Source organism: Cryptomeria japonica, chromosome 4 (assembly GCF_030272615.1).
Source record: "Cryptomeria japonica chromosome 4, Sugi_1.0, whole genome shotgun sequence".
Classification (NCBI taxonomy): Eukaryota; Viridiplantae; Streptophyta; class Pinopsida; order Cupressales; family Cupressaceae; genus Cryptomeria; species Cryptomeria japonica.
This window is the reverse complement of record NC_081408.1, coordinates 581,267,899-581,290,484: the sequence shown is the minus strand read 5'-3', so window position 1 is coordinate 581,290,484 and position 22,586 is coordinate 581,267,899. Positions and strand designations below refer to the sequence as shown.

Below are 22,586 nucleotides of genomic sequence, written 5' to 3'. Positions count from 1 at the left end.
CTTGGTAGGATCCACTTGCCCTAATCGTGGTATTGCATTCCTTCTGGTATTTGTACTACGAGATTGCATTCCCTCTTTCCCTCTTTACATACCCATCATTGCGGGAACGCTATCTCGTGACCCCTGTGTCACATTGTTTCTCCCTTTGCCCCGATAGCGGTATCACAATCCCACTATCCCTAAACCCACGAGACTGCATTCCCTCTATCTATCACGGGATCACATTCTTGAATCCATTCTAATCTACTCTATGTTATCCCGAACTCGCTACTTGGCATTAGCAGTAGGAACATGTTCCCACCGCTTTGATGCGCATTCCCACAATTCACTAACTAATGTGAAGGTTAATTTTCCCCCTTCTAATGCTAATTCTTACATGCAAATTAAGACAAAGTCTCGATTTTTTTGGACATACCTCGTGATCTGGTCGTTGGCTTTGCCTAACACTCACCACCACGTCCACGCGATGCCTCGAGGCCTCCCTAGCTACCATCACATCTAATGGTCACAAAGCTCTAGCATGCACGAGGTAAATGCAAAGGGGCTCGAGTTTGCTCTAATTCTCTCTCATGCGTAGTCAAAGTGAATAGTAAAATAGGGCTCACAAGGCCCTTTGTTTTGGGAATATTCCCATTTCTTTGTGCGACCTTTGTTTTGTGAGAGGTTTTCGCATACTGGTCTTCATCTTTATCGTCGTCCTCTTTTTGTGCTAGGTCAACCTTTCTGTCAAGACGCCGAGCAAGTCTACATTTCCCATGCATCCTCTTGAGGGGGCATTGCTAACCTGTCCTTCCTCCGTCAGGTCGGCTTGGGGCATTTTCTCGCTCTCTTTTTCTTCGAGTCTCTGGTGTCTTATTATCTTTACATTGATGCTATTCTAGCACCACCACACAGAGGGGCAAAATGTAGACACCTAAATTTGATTAATTTAATTTAGCTATCATAAACCCTTTTAAATTAAATAATGCGTATTATTTAATTAATTAGTGTTCCTTCCCCTTTTTTAATTAATTATTTAACAACCCAAAATCATCTAATTAATTAAATATCCCCCCTTCTTTTATTAAATAAATCAAATACATGATTTGATTATTTAATTCACTTTTGTCCTTTTCCTCTAATTATAGAATTGATTAATTTAATTAATTAATCCTATTTCCCCACATGTCTTCTAACCTAGACCACCCCGCTCTCGCCCAACCCCCATCTAACCCTTATATTAGCCTAATGAATGAGTTCTAACAAACCTTATCCACTTAACGAACCTTATCCCTTCTAACCTCCCCTTCACACGTGTGTGCACATTCCTGATAGTTCTAAATATTTGAAGAAAAATATTTTTTGTTTGGGTGGTTATTTCCCAAATAGACATGTGTCTTCAGGGACACATGTCACTTCTCTCTTTGATACTTGTCTTTTCCAAAGACTTGTAATTCTTGGTTGAGCCACTTGTGCGGAATCCTATTCCACATGGCACCTTGAGGATTGCCACTTGTGAGGACAAGTGTCTCTTTTTCAAGCCCTTCCTCTCCATTCCAAATTCTATTTAATCCCTCCCTTTTTCTTCCAAATCATCCACTTTCATACAACCATACCATCAGAATGCCAAATAACTCTCATTTGCATACACATTATCCAATCATCATTTGCATTTCATATTAGTTTAATTTAGTCAATCATCATCATAAAGCGTATCTAGCATCCTTGGAAGCACAAAATTGGGCACACATCAAACCGAGGGATAATCCAATCAAAGGAAGCAAAATGGACTTTACATATTTATTTGCTTTTATTAATTATACTTCTTTCATTCCTTTTTAGCATCCTAATCACGTGTGTTTAATTTATTTATGATTGCTTTGGTTGTTAGTAGTATTTTAATCTTTCGTATTTGCATTCAAATTTTCTTCACACACATCACTAAGACCTTCATACAAAAAAAATACAATCATCATGTAGAAGAGTAGATGTCATGCAATTATTATGAATAAACAAGTGCACTAAGAACACATGGTTTGAATTCGATTCAATCTTAAAAATAAATCCATACAACTCAATGATATTATACACCATCAAAACTAAACATGAAACCCATAACATTAACTTAATGACACATATATCATAATATTACCCATCATAGAAATATATACAAGAACCGTGCACAAGAGTCAATCAATCTTACTCAAACATGATGCATGAACAAACACACTAAGCACACCATAGGAGTTTGATGCAATGTTCAAACAAAACCCACCCAACTTAATGACATATATGCCATTAAAACATTAAAACAAATAAATCCATACAATTAAAATAGATGCATCATTAAAACCTTCATACAAAACCTATGCAATCATCATATAAAAGAGTATACAAGATATATACACCATGAAAACTAAAAATGAAACCCATACACTTGATGACACATTATCACAATATTAGCCATCATAGAAATGTATACAAGAATCCATAAAATTAAATTAAATGCCATACAACTCAATGATATATACACCATGAAAACTAAAAATGAAACCCATACACTTGATGACACATTATCACTTGATGACACATTATCACAATATTAGCCATCATAGAAATGTATACAAGAATCCATAAAATTAAATTAAATGCCATACAACTCAATGATATATACACCATGAAAACTAAAAATGAAACCCATACACTTGATGACACATTATCACAATATTAGCCATCATAGAAATGTATACAAGAATCATGCACAAGCCAATCTTACTCAATCGTGATGCATGGACACACTAAGCACACCAAATGAGTTTCATGCAACCTTCAAACAAAACCCATTCAACTCAATGACATATATGCCATTAAAACATTTTAAAAAATCCATACAATTAAATTAGATGCATCATAAAATCCTTCATACAAAAGCTATACATCATCATGTTAAAGAGTAGGCAGGTCAATATGGACACAATAAACCCATACAACTCAATGAAATATACACCATTAATACTAAAAAAGAAACACATACAATTAACTTAATGACACATATATCACATACAAAAGCTATACAATCATCATGTTAAAGAGTAGGTAGGTGCACTATGCACACAATAAACCCATACAACTCAATGATATATACACCATCAATCCTAAAAAAGAAACACATACAATGAACTTAATGACACATATATCACATACAAAAGCTATACAATCATCATGTTAAAGAGTAGGTAGGTGCACTATGCACACAATAAACCCATACAACTCAATGATATATACACCATCAATACTAAAAAAGAAATACATACAATTAACTTAATGACACATATATCACAATAGTACCCATCATAGAAATATATCCAAGAATCATGCACACAAGTCAACATTATTCAACCATGATACATAGACACACACACTGAACTAAGCACACCATAGGACCCACACAATTAATTTAAAGTCACATATATCACAATATTACCCATCATAGAAATCTATACAAGAATCATGCACAAGAGTCAATCTTACTCAGCCATATGAGTTTGATGCAACCTTCAAACAAAATCCATTCAACTCAATGATATGTATGCTATTAAAACATTCAAACAAATCCATACAATTCAATAAGATGCATCATTAAAACCTTCATACAAAAGATCATGTAGAAGAGTAAATGCCATACAACCATTATGAATAAAGAAGTGCACTAAGAACACATGGTAGCGATTAGATGTGACCTTCAAAATAAAATGAAACCCATTAAACTAAAATGAAACCCACACAATTAACTTAATGTCACATATATCACAATATTACCCATCATAGAAATCTATACAAGAATCATGCGCAAGAGTCAATCTTACTCAGCCATATGAGTTTGATGCAACCTTCAAACAAAACCCATTCAACTCAATGACATATATGACATTAAAAAATTCTAACAAATCCATAAAATTAAATTAGATGCATCATTCAGACCTTCATACAAAAGCTATAAAATTATCACGTAGAAGAGTAAATGTCATGCAACCATTACGAATAAAGAAGTGCACTAAAAACATGTGGTGGGAAATTCTAGATGCAACCTTAAAAAAAACCCATACAACTCAATGATATATACACCATTAAACTAAAATGAAACCCACACAATTAACTTAATGTCACATATATCACAATATTGCCCATCATAGAAATCTATAGATGAATCATGCACAAGAGTCAATCTTACTCAACCATATGAGTTTCATGCAACCTTCAAACAAAACCCATTCAACATTAAAAAATTCTAACAAATCCATAAAATTAAATTAGATGCATCATTGGGACCTTCATACAAAAGCTATAAAATTATCATGTAGAAGAGTAAATGTCATGCAACCATTATGAATAAACAAGTGCATTAAAAACATGTGGTGGGATCTAGATGCAACCTTCAAAATAAACCCATACAACTCAATGATATTTCCATCATCAAAACGAAAAATGAAATCCATGCAATTAACTTAATGACATTCACATTACAATATTACCATCATACAAATCTATTCAAGAATCATGCAATATTACCATGATGCATGCACACTATAAGAGCTTGATGCAACCTTCAAGTAAAACCAATTCAACTCAATTGCATATATACCATTAAAACATTCAAACAATTCCACACAATTAAATTAAATGCATCATTAAAAGCTTCATGCAAAATCTATACAATCATCGTGTAGAAAAGTAATTTTCATGCAACCATTATGAATAAAAAGTGCACTAAGAACACATGTTAGGAATCGGATGCGACCTTCAAAATAAATCCATACACCATCAAAACTAAAAATGAAATCCATAGAATTATAATAATGACATTTATACTGCAATATTACCCATCATAGAAATCTATACAAGAATCGTGCACAAGAGTCAATCTTACTCAACCATGATGCATGGACAAACACACTAAGCACACATTCAAACAAATACATACAAGAGCTTGATACAACTTTCAAACAACAACCCATTCAACTCAATGGCATATATGCCATTAAAACATTCAAACAAATCCATAAAATTAAATTAAATGCATCATTAAAACCTTCATACAAAAGCTATGCAATCATGATGTAGAAAAGTAAATGTCATGCAACCATTATGAATAAACAAGTGCACTAAGAACACATGCTAGGGATTAGATGCAACCTTCAAAATAAACCCATACAACTTCATGATATGTACACCATCAAAACTAAAAATGAAATCCATACAATAAGAACACACAAACACAAATGCCACAAATTATGATCCATAACTAAGCACACTAAACATACTATAAGGGTTTGATACACACTAGACATGATTGGAGCTTCACTAAAAAGACATGAAAGTCAAAGGAAGCATGCAAACCTAATGCACACCATACATGCCGTATTTAGTTAGAATCATCACACACTAGAGAGTTTATGTTAGTCAACCATGGTGAATGGACAAGCTTACTAGGCATGGTAGCAGTTGGATGCACATTGGCCATCCAAATAATTTTAGTAATTTTAATGCATTGTTACTCTATGATACACTCTAAGACTAAATGGCATACATGACATTATAACTTTGACCAAAAAACCATTATAATCAAGTGCGCACATAGTCAATATCCTTATAATCAAGTACCCTTACAACTAATGCACAAGAACTATACACTAGGCACTCAATAGTCAATAAATACATATTAGACAGAAGATTTTACACAATGCCCAAAAGACTTAATGAATGTTTCTTGTGGACAACTCTCATTCCATTATAGACTTATACAAATTAATGCCCTTCAACTATTACAAACACATCATAAATTAAATAATTAGATAATTTCACAAATACAAAAAAATAATGCATAATTTCTATTTCTAAAAACAATGAGTAAATTGTCATCTTACCCTTTAGTTCTATTAAATGTAAGTGAAAATAGTTATTGTTTTAAAATTTCATTGATCATACCTATAAAAGATATATTTACAATTGTTTAATTAGCAATGATTAAACTACCTTAATTAATTTTCAAAATACATATTTGATTAACAAAATGATTTGATTCAATTAAATTTGAAAATAGAAAAACTCAAAAAAAAAACATAAAACAGAACAAGAAAGAAAACAGAACAAGAAAGACCTCTTGAAGGATGTCCATGGATGTCCATGGCCATCCTTAAAGAGTTTGTGGAGAGGTATTTCTACCCCTCCTAAAAAAATAATATATTTCTTATTAATTATAATTGTTAAGCAATGTTTACAAGTAATTTAGACCTTCATCAGCACACAAAACTATTAACAACTAAGATACGGACATCTTTTAAATAATAACAGTCCTTGTCGTCCAGTCCAAATGAACCCTGCACATTTCACATTTCACACCAAACATTAATATATTATTAACACCAAACTCATCAAATGATGCATAGTGCAATAATTAACTGTCGTTGTTTATTGCTGATATTGTTCTGTTCTCTGCTTCAATGTAAAAAAACCCAAACCTGAAGACAAGGAAAACAGCAAATGAAGTCCTTCACACTGGAAGGAGAAGAAAATGGGATTGATTTACAACAGAGTAAGAATCAGGCATAGTGTTATGGAGGTGGTGGCTTGAAGATAAAACAAAGAAGCACAAGAGAGTAGTCAATGTGGAGGGCTTGAAGACAACAGAAAATCACTCTCTTCTTCTAACATATTTTAAAAAAATAATGGAAAGCCAATCAATCTTTTCTGAATCTTAGGAATGAACTACAGTTAAGACTATCAAACTTACCTTAAATGAATAAGCTGGGATTGTAGCTGATAATCCAATGCATGACAGCCCGTTTTCTCATCAGAATGGGCTTCAGTGGGAGAGGGATGAGTGCTAAACAACCACTCAACTCCCCTGAACTCGTATAAAGGAAAGCATCTAAGAACATATCCTATCTAATATATTAACAGCTAAAATACATTCTTTTAAGACTGTCATGCATTTTAACCTATGAACACTATTGCATATTACTAAACAACAATAATACGAATTTATAATTAGCGAAGAAGAGAAAGGGGTCTTACTCTTGGTCCAAATTGAACACCATTGCGCTCAACTATGGTTTCAAAGAAACAGTTAATATAGTAAATATATGTAAACAGACAAGCTTTTTAAGCTTTTTTGGAACTGCCAGTTCTTCATTGTAATTCAGAGTACCAAATCAAAGCCAACAATATATAACAGCAATGCAAGGCATTGTCAAAGGACAATAGGATGATATGATGTCAGAAGAACGAGTTAATCCATGGTATAAAGGTTCTTACATGCAAAACCTACATTCCAGTCCATCTGGTAGTTGTTATTGTTTTGGTTAGTGAGTATCATACATGTAGTATGCAGTACACGCTGATTAAGTCCCAGATGCTGTAGTCAAAACACAACAGAAAATATTGAAGTTAATGATGTTCGAAAACAATTGAGGAATAGCATAGGTGAATTAACAGATGGAATTAACGAAAGTACTCAAGCTGGAACAAACTTCAATGTGAAAGCAATGGACATGAAATATGGACAAATTCAAACAGATATTAGAATGCAGAAAATTGAAAACGCCTGGAGTTGAATTTGAAATGCAGACAAATTCAGTAGATAACAAAACAGACATTGGAGAGCAGGAAATTGAAAGCAATGGAGATGAATATGATTCCAAATATATAATTTTGATTCAAGAACCTCATGACATGCGACAATAAAGAAAAAAATGGGATTGATTTAGAACAGAGGAAGAATCAGGTATGGTGTTATGGAGAAGGTTGGTTGAAGATAAAGAAGAACCCACTGTTAACAAAGAAGCTGAAGAACAGTATAAACAAGCACAAGAGAGTAGTCAAAACAATACATTGCCAGAGGACCCAGAGAAGGAAACAGAAGAAGAAACAGGCCTAGTGTTATGGAGAGGGTTGATTGAAGACAAAGAAACGGAAGAACAGCATAAAGAAACAGAGGTGAGTAGTCAAAACACAACAGAGGAAGAAAATGGGATTCAACCTTCTTTCATTGCCTTTACCAAATTATTAACTTAGTCTTTATAATAGGTCCCTCGTTGTATCATGAAGCCCAACTTCCAGAGTCAAATTGCCAGGGTCTTCCATTCCTGCAGCCAAAGAAATCATCAAACATACAGATACTTGTAAGTTATATTAAAGTAAATCTGAGGGATAAGTTGGTAACAAAATTGACTTCCTTGGCAAATTCTTCGGAGGATGGTTTGTAACTCAGATAATCTACTTGAACAGGCAATTTAAAATATTACAGTCTCTATTGAGCCCTGATTCCAAGAGACTCAATGACCAAGCAAAGGCTCGTAAGAAAGTCTTGGTCTCGTTAATACAGAAGTACTGTGCTAAGTGAGGCAATCATTGGGAGGAGAGGCTTCAACAGTACTATGGGAATATAGAACGAGCTACAAAGTTCCAAATGATGTGGATTTTCATAGTTGTCTTTTATTTACATGACAGCTTTGTATAAACCCCAAGTTACAAGGTAAAGTCACTCTGAATTAGACTGCAAAATCACTCTCTTCTTTTAACGTATTTGAAAAAACTAATGGAAAGCTAATCAATCTTTTCCGAATCTTAGGAATGAACTACAGTTTCAGATTATCAAACTTATCTTGAAATGAATAAGCTAGGATTGTAGCTGATAATCTAATGCATAACAACCCATTTTCTCATCAAAATGGGCTTCAGTGGGAGAGAGATGAGTGCCGATCGACCATTCAACTCCCCTGAACTCACCACGCAGTGAATAGGTTGGTATATTTCCTCTCAGAGATAACAAGAGAACACTCGTCTGACACATTTTTTAAGCCTATGATTTAGGTATAAATGAAAGCGTCTGACATCATATCCTATCTAATAGATTAACAGCTAAAATACAATCTTTTCAGATTGTCGTGCATTTGAACCTATGAACACTGTTGCACATTACTAATTAACAATAATATGAATTTATAATTAGCAAAGAAGAGAAAGGGATCTTACTCTTGGTCCAATTTGAACACCATTGCGCTCAAGGTATAAGTAAATATATGTAAACAGTTAAATAGTAAATATATGTAAACAGACAAGCTTTTAATCTTTTTTGGAATTGGCAGTTCTTCAAGGTAATTCAAGTACCAAATCAAAGACGAGAATATCTAACAGCAATTCAAGGCATTGTCAAAGGACAATAGCATGATATAAGTAAGTAGAACGAGTTAATCTATGGTATAAGTGTTCTTACATGCAAAACCTACATTCCAGTCCATCAGGTAGTCTGTTATATTTGGTTTTAGTTGGCGAGTATCGTACATGTAGTATGCAGTATACTGATTAAGCCCCAGATAGTCCATTGAGCTGTAATCAAAACACAACAGAAAATATTGAAGTTAATGATAAAAGGTGACTGGAAGAGTACAGATGAACCTTTCAAAAGCTCATATGATATTATCAATGTTGTAAGGTAATTGGGTTGGACAGAAAAGGGCCTGAATATATCTTCAAAACAGGTAGTTAATTGGGGCGGTAGATCAAGCAAGATGCCACACGGGTGGGAGATACCTGCGCCAGGCAAGAAACTGAAAATTTGTTAGTGTAAAACCAGAACATATGCACAATGAAAATGGGATTGATTTATAACAGAGGAAGAATCAAGCATAGTGTTGGTTGAAGAACCCACTGTGAACAAAGAAGCAGAAGAAAAGCATAAAGAAGCACAAGGGAGTAGTCAAAACAATACAATGCCGGAACACAACAGATAATATCCAAAAACTGTTGAATGAAAAAGGGGAGTGGACGAGAATATCCAAAAACTGCTAATGAAGATGAAAAACTGCTGAATGAAAAAGGGTATCCAAGATGGAACAGAAGCCAAGAAACAGGAAATCCAAAGCACTGGAAACCAAAGTGTTTTGACAGAAAATGGAGAGCAACCAAGTTGTAATGTAGACAAATTCAACATAAGTCAAAACAAAAAATGCAGACAAATTCAACTGAAGCAGAAACAGATATTAGAATGCAGAAACTGAAAACATTGGAGTTGAATTTGAAATGAAGACAAAATCAGTAGATAACAAAACGAAAATTGTAATGCAGAAAACTAAAAGCAATGTAGGTGAAATACAAATAGATTCAGTGATAACAAAACAGAAAACAAAATCAGAATGCAGAAAATTTGAAGACCATGAATCTGAAACACTGAAAATATCAACAGAAATCCAAGGCACTAGGACAGAACGGGGTACGAATTCAACAGACACCGGACTGAAGGAATCTGAACCTGAATCTGAAACCCTGACGGATTCCAAAAGCACCAAAGCACATAATACTATAAATATCGATTTATAAGAGCAAGCTGAACCCCTGGCAAATTCCAAGGTTAGCATGAACCCAGAGTTGAAAAGCATTGTGAATTCCATGGGCAATGAAACAAATGGGCAGATTCGGATTTTTAAATAAATGGCTGGCCAAATAGGTGAAGAAAACAAGATGGTGGAGAAATTCAGTGAAAAAAACTTCCATCTTGGAAGGTGAAGATGAACATGCTGCACTTGAGAGCAGATCTATGGATTGAACTGAAACATGTGGGAGAACGAGAGAAGGCAAAACATTAACCAGAATCTTGCTTGACCTAAAAGATGGACAACTGTCGCATGTGTGTAGATGAAAACCTAAAACGAGGCTTGTGATACACTTGGGATGCATTGTGTCAAATGTTTCAGATAAAGGACATGACAACAAGGTTGCACCTGTGGAGAAAATCCTTTCATCTAATAATGGATGAAGAAGAATCAGCGTCATCATGCATCAACAATTTCAAATCTATGTTGAACTAGTTGGCTGTGATTGTTCTTCCAATCTCAGAAGAGCGTAATGCTATGACTCTTATGGGGTTGGTGCTCTCTGCGGGCACACAAGCTAATCTCTAACTCCAACATTGAAACTATAGTTGGATTAAGAAAAGACATAAAGAGTGAAGTCAAACACTCTCATTGCCTTGTATGTTGGAATAAGACACCTGAAAAAAGAAAACCTAGCCACCATTGATGATGAAGTTCTTCAAAGAATAAGAAATTAAAAAACGCCACTATTTCAATAAGGCAGGTTACCATCCAAAGGACCACTGCAAGAAAGCAGTCGATCATGCAGAAGAAAACCTCACAGACCCACACACAAGTCCAGCAAATGAAGCAACTAGAGGGTAAGCTACTTGTAACAGAGTTGGCCACCATTGTAAGTGATCAAAACCTTTGGTATGGTGATTCAAGAGCTTCATGACATACGACATCATGTAAAGATTTACTTGTGTCATATGCAAAAACACTTTAATGGGATGAAGGTTTATTGGGTGATGATTCAAATCACAAGATCTATGGAGGGGTGATTTTGATAGAGCTCTGAAATGGTGTACGGAAACGAATTCACAATGTACTGCATGTTCAAGGGTTAACCAAAGATCTGTTATATGTTGAAAAAATGGTCTCTGGCTTATCTCACAAGTCATAACCCATTCTCACTTCAAGAATGGGCTTATGAAGAGGTGAAAAAGGCGTTGAGAAGAGTCTGTTGTGAAGTGTTACGTTTAGAGGATTTGGAGAAGTTGTGCAGTTGTGAAGTAGACACTGAGAAAGGAGTCAATTCCTTCCTTTTTCAGGTGTCATATCACAATAGGAATGCTTTTCAATCAGCCTGATGAGTTTAGACCCGAGAGATTCCTAGGCTGATGACTTGCAGGAACAGGGCTTATTATGGAATTTGTTAACAGGAGCTGAAAAGCATTTGCAGAAAACAGAGAGTGTTTCTATCCTTCTAGGGTTTCACACCATCTGGAGAGACTTATTATGCTGAAGTTCCGAGGCAGAGGAGAGGGACAAAAGTTTAAATGTGCTAACATAGCATATTATGGAATTTGTTAACAGGGACTGAAAACATATCATATTATGGAATTTGTCTAATAAATTTGCAGGAATGGAGCATATTATGTAATTTGTTAACAAGGGGCTAAAAACATACCTCTTGCTACCAATCATAATGTCTCCATGCCGGTGAACAATTCCTCTGCACAACCATGCTATGAAATTTGAATAGAGTTGCATCATCCACCAATATGTATAATTGCTTGCTTGCAATTGCACATTTCACCCAAAACAACAAGAAGAGAAAGCAGTTTGCGATGCCCTTATGTCTTCATGTCCCACTTGAACTCCGTTCCACTCTGCTAGCATGTCCTCAGCCTTGTAAAACACCCCTGTCCTGTCACTCCGAGAGATTATTGTCTGGAAATAAAGCAGCGAATGCTCCAGGTAATAATCACAATACTACCGTAAAGCACATCCCACCCCAAGCCATGCTATGAAATACAGCAGCGAATGCCTATAATTCTGCAGACCTAATGATCACAATACTACCGGAAAGCACAGCCGTGCTATGAAATTGTGTAATTGCTTGATTGCAATTGCAATTGCAAATGCATCTCAATCTCATCACAGAAGACAATTAAAGGTATGGAAATCTAGCCGTTTGGACAATTACCGTTTTTTTTTTCTAGATTTCTTTCAATTGTCCGTTGAAAGGAGCGGCCTCTATGAATCTAGAAATTACAGTTGTTTTTTTCTTCCTTGTCACTTGTCCGTTGAAGGGAGCGGCCTATGGGAATGTAAAAATTGAACTCTAAATTTAGGCTGGTTTGTAATTTCACAGGTGAAAAATGTGGAAATATCTTCTTGATAAAAAAATAGACCATGACTTGATCAATTTACTTAGCCACAATTAGAGTGATCAAATGCACATCAATTTTCCCACAATTTATTTTATGGGGCATTTATAGTTAGTATTTTTACCATAGTACATTTCTAATGGTGATTCATTTGAGTTTGGGATGCATAGTACATTTATAATGGTGATTCATTTGAGTTTGGGATGCACATATTAATTTATTCATATATTTGGCAATACTAGAGTAAAATTTTACTATATGACAATACTAGAGTAAAATTTCATTATGTATGTGAATCTATTTCATCAATAAAATTCATTATGTATGGGGACCTATTTCACTAATACCATTTAAACTCCATGCTAATCTGAGGTCCATATTCAACATGAAAATTACAATGTGTGTTTTTTATGGAGATCTGATTTGTCCAACATTATTATGTACAATTTTATAATCACATGAGGGCTGTCAAATTATTACTATGCCATTTAAAAATCTCCTAGAATTTTCCAGATGTGAATTAATATAAATATAATTGAAGCTCTAATTAATATTTACATCTTTTATTCAGTTTTTAAGTTCTCAATTCGGATCATAGGCGAGTTACAACTACAAGCATTTTTGCATTAGTGAGTTAGTGAAAACCTCAAGGTAATAAATAATTCATTTATAGTGTTATAAGATTATTAATCTCTCTCTCATTCTTACTTTATTCTTATAGATGATAATGAGTATAGAAACATCTATGGCAAAGGGATCTATAATCTATTATTCTTTCTTAAACAAAAAGATAATTTGGTAACATTTATTTCTTGAAAGATGTTGAGCAGGAACAAGGTTCTTGAAAGTTACCAAGGGAGGTCATCAAAATTATGTCATTCTTTGGCAATGTTTGCAATCCATCAGATGGAGTTACGACATTAGCAGTTGCACCAAATATTGACGAACAAGGAACACCTTTGATGGAGATTATAATGAGTTATGGCATGCTACATTTTGACCTGTAGGGCAAAAACTCAATTAGCTTTTATAAAAAATATTGACATAAATTCAAGTTAATTACCCTACCATGCTCATCAATTTTGGATTCCTATATGCATCAGGCGACATTGCTCATCCTCAACACATTACTTGAGGTGGGGAAATGAATAGTTACTAAGATGGCATTGTGGAATCCATCTAGCATACCCTACTTTGATGATAATTGCTTCTTAACAACTATGCTTCACTATTTGAGTGCAATTCCAATTTGATAGATTAGTTAGTTAAACTTGTTTAAACTCATATGCCTTCAAGTTTGATGATCAGCTTGTACCAACATGTTACCTTATTATTTGTGCTAACCCTCCCTCCTTTTTAATTTTTATTGATATACTTAATTCCAACACTAAGAATTACACTAGATAATATTATTGTATTCAAAATTACATTATTATTATTACAATTACTTACTAATATTGTTGTTATTATCAATTATCAACTTTGTGTGTAATCATTCCCCAAGGCAAATGTTGGCAAATTTTCATAGTCATATTAACATTAATCTCGACAATATCATTCAAGTATCCCTACTATGCGTGAATGCATGGTCATTGAGATGTACATAACGCATCTACGTTACTACTAGCACTACTTTGATTAAAATTATTTTTTAATAAATAGTAATACCACGATTAAATTATTATTAATATTAACAAAACATTATTAATATAAATGTCAATATTATTATATAGTTAGACTATGCTTCGACCAAGAGTGAGTAACAACATTGTTATTTTTCCTAATTGACATTGGAAAATTATATTTCAATAACACCACTTTTAATATTAATTTTGTATTCAACACCAACATTTTTACCATCAAGGTCCTTGCCTAGATTAACTTGGTGATAGTAATCTGAAATGTTGTTACCATGTATATAAATGTCGTCGACTCTAACTAGTACTGTAGACACTTAAAATTGTCCTATCTAATTAAAGAAATTTTTATTTATTTAATTAATTCACTTACCCTCTTCTAGCATTTCCTCATTTAAATAAATATTTTTATTTATTTAAATTATCTTTTCCTAAATTAAATAAATATTTTATTTAATTGGTCCCACTTCCTCTATTAATTAAATAAATTTTTATTTACTTAATTAATTTATTAGCTTTTTCCTTCTATGACACATGTCATTCATCTTTTAATTTTCTTCTAACTACTCCCTTCATATTTTATTATTTTTCCTACGTACCATCTAATCCTAGCTGACCTTTGATCTTTCACTTCTTAATCCCATCCCTCCATTTTTCTAAGGTGTTCTTTATATAAGAGGATTCCTTCATCCTTTCATAATCCTAATGGGGCTAAGCTAATGACATATGCAATCAAGCCTTCTTGCAATCAAGCATCTTTATAACAATAATTTCGTTCTTTGTTGAGCTCTTTTGCACAATACAAAATCCGAGAGCAAATATATATCAAACAAGATCAATGGAGATCAAACCCTACTTGGCATGTGAATGGTATTATTGTTTCAATTTGTTGATTTGCATATTCTTAGGTTTCTTCATTGGTGTATGGTGAATATTTTGCTATAGAACTAGGGTTTTGCTTGTGGTTGGATCTTTGTTGTTTTGCAATAGTTTGTCATCATCATTTTTCACCTCACACAAATACTACTTGACTAAGATTGTGGTTGTTATTATTATCAATTTTAATACTAGAAAAATTATGTGTAATAATTTAATTTACTTATGAAACTAAACTACTATCGATATTGATATTAATAATATCATTATTATTACCAATGTAGATTAATGCTCAATTTGAAATAGTATCTTATAAATTATTTGGACCTCTGATCAATGAAGGTAATGTGTAACTATTTCTTATATATAGTGTGTGGGATTTTGATTGGTAAGAAAAAATGAGAAGGAATCTAATTCATTATAGACATCAAGAGAACTTGGGTTCATATTATAGATATATTTAAACTAAGATATGGTTACATGCTCATACTATTAAAAGTCAAAATCCATACCTTGAAACATTACTAACGAAACTTTCACATACAAATAATATATAAATACTTATCAAATTGATTCTTGTCCCAATTGAAAAGAATATTTAGTCTATTTATTTTTATTAATATTTACATTTTTACTAATGCTTACTCCGCTTCTACCTTTTCTTCTATCCCAACCTATGTCTTTGCTTATGCTACTGGTGGTGCTTTATATATTAGTGCTAGTGGTGATGGCTATACAACTAGGGCACAATAGAGTAAGAGTTCTTAGGTCCCTTGTACACCTGATTTCTTAAGCCCCTTGTACACCTGAGTTCTTAAGCCCGAAATACTGGATAAATATCTCCCCTTCACCCAACTGCACTACAACTCCACTGAGTTAACGGGTAGGCTCCATCCCCTACCTAAGGTGGAGGAAGGACCCCATAGAGAACGAGGGAGGGAGGGAAGGTAGCTCGAGTAACTAATCCATCCTTCACCCCCGATGTGGGAAGGTAAACAACCGGAAAGCATGCTTGAACTAGATTAGTTGAACCACTGTACATCCTGAACCCATATTGTTATTACTATTATTTCTATTATCACTACTATTATTAACAATACACTCAACTAACATTGTTAGCTTTAATATTAATATTTTATTATCAATATATTTTTTCATTTAATTGTAATACCCTAAAAATGGTCATTGAAAACCATGGGCCCCTAATCTCGACTAATGTGCTTAAATTCAATAAAATTCATCAAGGTCCTGAATCAAATAATCAATTTAAATCAATCATGAGAGTCCAATTAATTAATTCCTAAGGTATAAAAATGCAACATGACAATTACAATTAATTAAATTCTCATTTAATTAGTTGATCAAATTCAAAATTCAAAATAGAAAATCTTTTTAAAATCAAATATCTCATTTATTTAATTAAATATCTTTTGTATATTTAATAAATAAATAAAAATTTCCATAAATCTTCAAAAAAAAGAAACAAATCAAGAAAGATGAATTAATTTGAATTTTTTTTGGAAATTATGAGCACAAAAAATAAAAAAAGGAAACAAATCGACTGAACTCAAGAAAAATGGAAAGAATCCGAGTTGCAAATTTGAACTCAATCTTATCTCTCCAAAATGGAATTAAATTGTCCAATCAAACCATTTCACCTGGATTGTGCATATTTATTTCACCTCCTTCATCCATTTTGGCTCCTTGTGTCCTAAAATCAACATCAACCTTTCCATAAAAATCACACACTCTGAAATCCACTATTCGTCCACTAGTCCACCACCCCTCAAGGTGTGTGCCAATGTCGATCTTGCCAGTATTCCATCCAGCCATGCACAATTATTCCAACATCCCATCCATTATCCAACACCTATGTTCTATCCTTCCATCCCTCTTATCCAATCCTTTGCATAAATTCTTATAACCTTTTCGTCTTATCATCCATTTCATCTCCGTTTACCATCATCTTATCGACATCATTGAGCATACCTTCAATAGCCATGGATCATTATAGAACATCTTTCAGGGGTATTATCTAGAGAACAACTTGATTCCTAAGTCATATCTCCTATCAAGTATCCATCATCTTCCAACAGTTCAAAAAGTAAAAAAACAATGAAAGAAAGAAGTCAAAATGAGAAACAAAAGAAAAGCAAAGAAAAAAAAAGTAAACAATAAAAAAAGTAAAGAAAATCAAATTCGTCCACTGGTAAAAACCTGGTAAATAGGTGCCTTGGGCAAGTACCATGATGAAACTTGGCAAACAGGCGTCATGCGTAATTCATTGTCTTCTTGCACTATTCACTGGGGGCAAGTTCCATCCATGTGCATCCATCTATTATCCCCCATCCTCCATTATCCTTTATTCACTCTATATACATCCATATCCCTTTTTCCACCTTTGATCTTGACAAGGTTAAGGATCTTTACAGGCTTTTGTGTGTCCTATCTATTGCACTTGATCCACACCCTTAAGCTCCTATCCATTATTTTGTCAATTGCTTGCTTTCATCCATCATTACCCCCTTTTGATCTTGCTTATCATATATGCCTCCTATCCAAATCTATCCCTCGATCTTGATCAAAATTAAGGACATAAAATGAAAAAAAACCTCTTGACATGTCCATTCCTTTGGATCACATGACATTCGTTACACCTATCCTAGCTTTACATTGCTATATCTAGTCCCCGTGCTTGGGTTAAACATGTTATCCTTTTGTGGTATAGTCCTTGAAAATTGCATAAGCTTCCTCCATCATTCACTTATCCATTTCTATCCCATTCGTTCATTCACTCACTCAAAATCCCTTTTACCTTGCTAGACACTAGGGGCAAACATTTGGAAAAATCACTAAAAATAAAATAAAAATGGTCGTTGTAGTGAAAACCTGGCAAACAGGCGCTCAGTGACAAAAAAAAAAAATCTTTACCAAGAAGGTGAAAACCTAGTAAACAGGCACCTCTTGTACTCACAAGCACTCCATCTATCAATGTAACTTTGGCATTCCTTGCTTTCCTGCTTTTCTTTTGCTTGTACATAATCTTTAGTCACTTTCGTGATCCCCCTTGGTTCTCCTTAGAACCCTCATGGATTGAAATTGATCAACATTATAGTCCTAGGGCACTTCAATCTTAAAGCCCTTAGCAGCTCAACCAAGCCATCCTTGTGTCATTCAAGTCTAGATCGTTCACTCTGAGTCAGTCATCTTTCTCCTACCTTATATAGAGTTTTGATCACTGGCACCCTATCAAACATTCAAAACAAGAACAACTGAAAAATAACAACTCAAACCGCTTGAGCTATGCTGACATTTTCTTTGTATGTTGTCTTTTATATTGGCTTTCGCTCATTATTCCCTCTGAGTAACTCAAGGAACTCTATCTTGACTAAGAGGTACAAGGACTGGGGGCATAATACCTTTCTTTGTTTTTTGCTTGTGGATGTGATTTCGATGATCTGAAAATGTCCTATAAACCAGGTGTCTATGATAAGAGCCTTCACATTAAGGTGAAATGGCCTCACATACCTCGACTCCATTTATATGCACGCTTCAGTGAGGTCGAAACTATTTCCTTGTCTATTTTAAGTGTGTTGTGTTTGCATGCAAGAAGCAATCAGGTCATCTTGGCCTCCTTTTACCTTGGTGCTTATGTTTGATTGCTATATCAAAGAGGACAAGACATTCAAGTCATCCTAGCTCTTTGTGCCTTGATGCTTATGTCTATTTCCTACATTTAACACTCAATAATGATAAGAAAGCGAATCAAAATCCAGTGACTAGGTCCTAGTTGCATCTTTTGCATTCATGTTAAGTTTTGTACATTACATGGTGAATCTGGCATACTAATAATGATTTTAGTCTTCTTCACCTGGAGCTTGAATTTAAATCAACCTTCTCTTCACGGCTAAGTGTTCAAAACCCTAATTTTTAACTTGCTCTGATTGGCGTGAAAACTGTACCCTTGGTTAATTTGACTGTCCTGATTCCATTTTCAAGATCATAATTAAAATCCGAGATCATCTTCCTATTCAATTTCACACAAATGTGACCACTTAGCGCTTTCATCAAACGCTCCTTCTTTTCTTCAATTTGCGCTCAATTTCTCATCAATCAACGCTAAATCTTCAAATGGCCCTCTAAATCATTCTTTGCGCTCAAATCATTAATCACTTAATCTTTTTATCAAATTGCTTGAAATCACTGCGCAACCTACCGATCTTTCGATTTCACTCCCGAGGTGGCATACTCATGACATCATCATCATCAGTGATCACATACTCAAAGTCAAGAATTTCTTTCAAAATCTTCATTACAAGTCGAGCAGCTAATCTTTACCGAACATCAAAAAAGACCTTATTGCTAGGGCATCTCAGCTTCATCGCTTCATATCAAGTTGAGATTTCTCGATCATCTAAATCAAACCAATCTCTAGGGGAATATCAGTTTCATCACATCAAATCAAGTTGATATTGTCTTCATCTGAATCAGTCTCTTAATGTTAATCAGTTTCATCGCTTTTCATCAAGCTGATTATTCGTTTAAACTCAATCAAGGGTTTAAAGAGTATCTTTGGTCGCACACTCAATTTGAGCAGGTGTTTAGTTTCATCACATCAAATCAAGCTGGATAGTTTATCTTCGCTCATCATGTCTTGATCCATCAAGTTCAAGATCAGTTTTATCTTCGCTCATTGTGTCTAGTTCAATCAAGTTCTAGATCAATAAGATCCGATTCTTAATCCATCAAGTTCAAGTTTGGTATCTTTGCTCTTCATCGGTCCTAGTTCAATCAAGTTTGGGATCGGTATCACTTTCAATTAGTCTGTTCAGTTTCATCACTTCAAAATAAACTGAATACCTCGCTCTTCATCTAGTTCGTGATCAATCAAGTTCAGAACTGGTATCTCCTAGACATCAAGTATTCTTTGAATCAACGCGTTGCTCGCACATCAATTCGAAGAGGGGCAAATGTAATACCCTAAAAATGGTCATCCAAAACCATGGGCCCCTAATCTTGACTAATGTGCTTAAATTCAATAAAATTTATCAAGGTCCTGAATCAAATAATCAATTTAAATCAATCATGAGAGCCTGATTAATTAATTTCTAAGGTATAAAAATGCAACATGGCAATTACAATTAATTAAATTCTCATTTAATTAATTGATCAAATTCAAAATTCAAAATAGAAAATCTTTTTAAAATCAAATATCTCATTTATTTAATTAAATATCTTTTGCATATTTAATAAATAAATAAAAATTTCCATAAACCTTCAAAAAAAGGAAACAAATCAAGAAAGAGGAATTAATTTGAAAAATAAATTGGAAATTATGAGCACACAAATTCAAAAAAGGAAACAAATCGACTGAACTCAAGAAAAATGGAAAGAATCTGAGTTGCTAATTTGAACTCAATCTTATCTCTCCAAAATGTAATTAAATTGTTCAATCAAATCATTTCACCTAGATTGTGCTTCCTTCTAATCGATCTCGACCGTTCATTAAAGATCAATCCTGACCTTTTGTCTCCCTCTTGATTTTCCTATAAATTTAGGCTCTTATTCTTCAATCAGCACCTGAGAATTTTACATCGTTATCATGCTAGTATTGTGTTGCAGGTTATCAAGGAAATTTTGAAGAAGCTTTGCATAGTTAATTCATCAATCAACTTAGTTTTCATTTAGCTTTCATTTAATCTTAGAATCATTTAGATTTATAGTTCATTAGCTTAGATTCATTTCTCTTATCTAGATTCAATTTCTTGCATATAATCTAGCTTAGCTTCATTTAGATCTTTGATCATTAAGCTTGATAATCTCATTTCGTTTAATCAATTAATCTTGCATTCAATAATTAATCTTGCATTCACCTAGTTGCATGCATTTAAAAATCCTCCGTTTGAGTGTAGTATAGTCACTGGATAGCAATTTGAGAGCAATCCACACTCACACTTTCTAGGAGACAATAAGCCGACTTGCAATGGATTTCATTTTGTTGTTTTTAACTAACTAACCCACGCAAATAATGGTTTATTGAAGTGTTTGTGCCCTTGCAAGTTCCCCAAATTTCACACACACATTAATATAGGTATCCTAGTGACCCATTTTAAATAACACATGAAATTTTTTAAAGCAAACCCCATACACATTTAAGTATGCAGTTATCTTTTTGAAAGACAAGATTCAAGCCCTAAAACCAAAAAGAGGTTGGTTTTATTTCCTCAATTCCTAACCCTAAGCATTATGATGCCTTATATCTAGGCACATTGAGGATGGGTGGCAACCAAAATAGAGAAAAATTGGTCTCAATGTGGTGGCCAAGCTTGGCAAGAAAGAGTTTGTAGAAAGAAAAAAGAGATTTCGTGGTCACCCAAGGGAAATATAGCATCAAGGGGAGAGGACCTAGTAGTTGAGCATGTTCCAATTGTTGTGATAGCTGTTGTTGATTTAATACCCATACTTGTTTATTTAATGTCCAATTTTTTTGACAACATTGCACCAATAGTTGTGACTTTAATACCCATAATTGAATAAAATGTACCCTTAGTTGTAAAAAGAAACCAATCATGCGATGTCACATCAACTACACAAGTATGGGGGCCCCTCATGCATGACTATTGATGTCACCTTTTTTTTGGACTGTTTTGGATACCTTGGCAAAAAACATGTTGATGTGGCCCTGAAACCTTAGTTATAAGAAGGGGACTTTCTAAGTAAGTTATTGTAAAAAATTGGGAATGATTTGAAAATTCCACGTGTAGTACTTTGAGAAACGTGAAGTTAGGGTGCTCAGCTATTAGGTCCTCTCCCCTAAATTGCATGTCAATATGTAAAGAGAGAATACCTCATTATCATTGCTCTTCTTGTCAAGTTGTAACCTGCCCTAGCTGTAAGCTATGCATCACCCACATTATATATGTTCTTTATGAATAAATGGTATGGAAATGGATCATGTCTCTTACCTAACAAGGATTTACATCTAGGTCCTATTTTTTACTTTACCTAGATTACCTAGTTTACTTTTTCATTTTTTAAAATTTAGATGGCACAATTTCAAGAAAAGCCATAAAGCTTTGTGGTTGCCAAGGAGACCTTGAAGGCATGTCCAATCCTATAGAAGGATGCATGATTAAAATATGCACTATGATTTTTATTTTCTATTAAAAACTCTTTTCAATGTGTGTGTGTGTGTGTGTGTGTGTGTGTGTGTGTGTGTGTGTGTGTGTGTGTGTGTGTGTTTCCCTTATTTACATTTCATTATACAAAAATATCTCATTCTAATACTTGATATCAACAAGTCAAATATGATAACAATAGATTTATTTCTCATAAGACAAACTATAGAT

General features: G+C 33.9%; 1 long non-coding RNA gene across 3 annotated transcripts; it reads right to left on the bottom strand.

Moving 5' to 3' along the window:
- Window positions 1-6,181: 6,181 nt before the first annotated feature.
- Window positions 6,182-12,632, bottom strand: LOC131070971 (uncharacterized). Of its 3 annotated transcripts, XR_009112451.2 has the most exons (5): window positions 12,022-12,631; window positions 9,254-9,570; window positions 8,018-8,123; window positions 6,770-7,393; window positions 6,182-6,356 (listed from the first exon to the last, which is right to left on the bottom strand). It is a non-coding gene; the product is annotated as an uncharacterized LOC131070971 (long non-coding RNA). The 3 variants fall into 3 exon arrangements; XR_009112450.2 differs by lacking the exon at window positions 6,182-6,356 and having other exon boundaries at window positions 7,255-7,393; window positions 9,254-9,587; window positions 12,022-12,632; XR_009112449.2 differs by lacking the exon at window positions 6,182-6,356 and having other exon boundaries at window positions 7,255-7,393; window positions 12,022-12,632.
- Window positions 12,633-22,586: the final 9,954 nt, after the last annotated feature.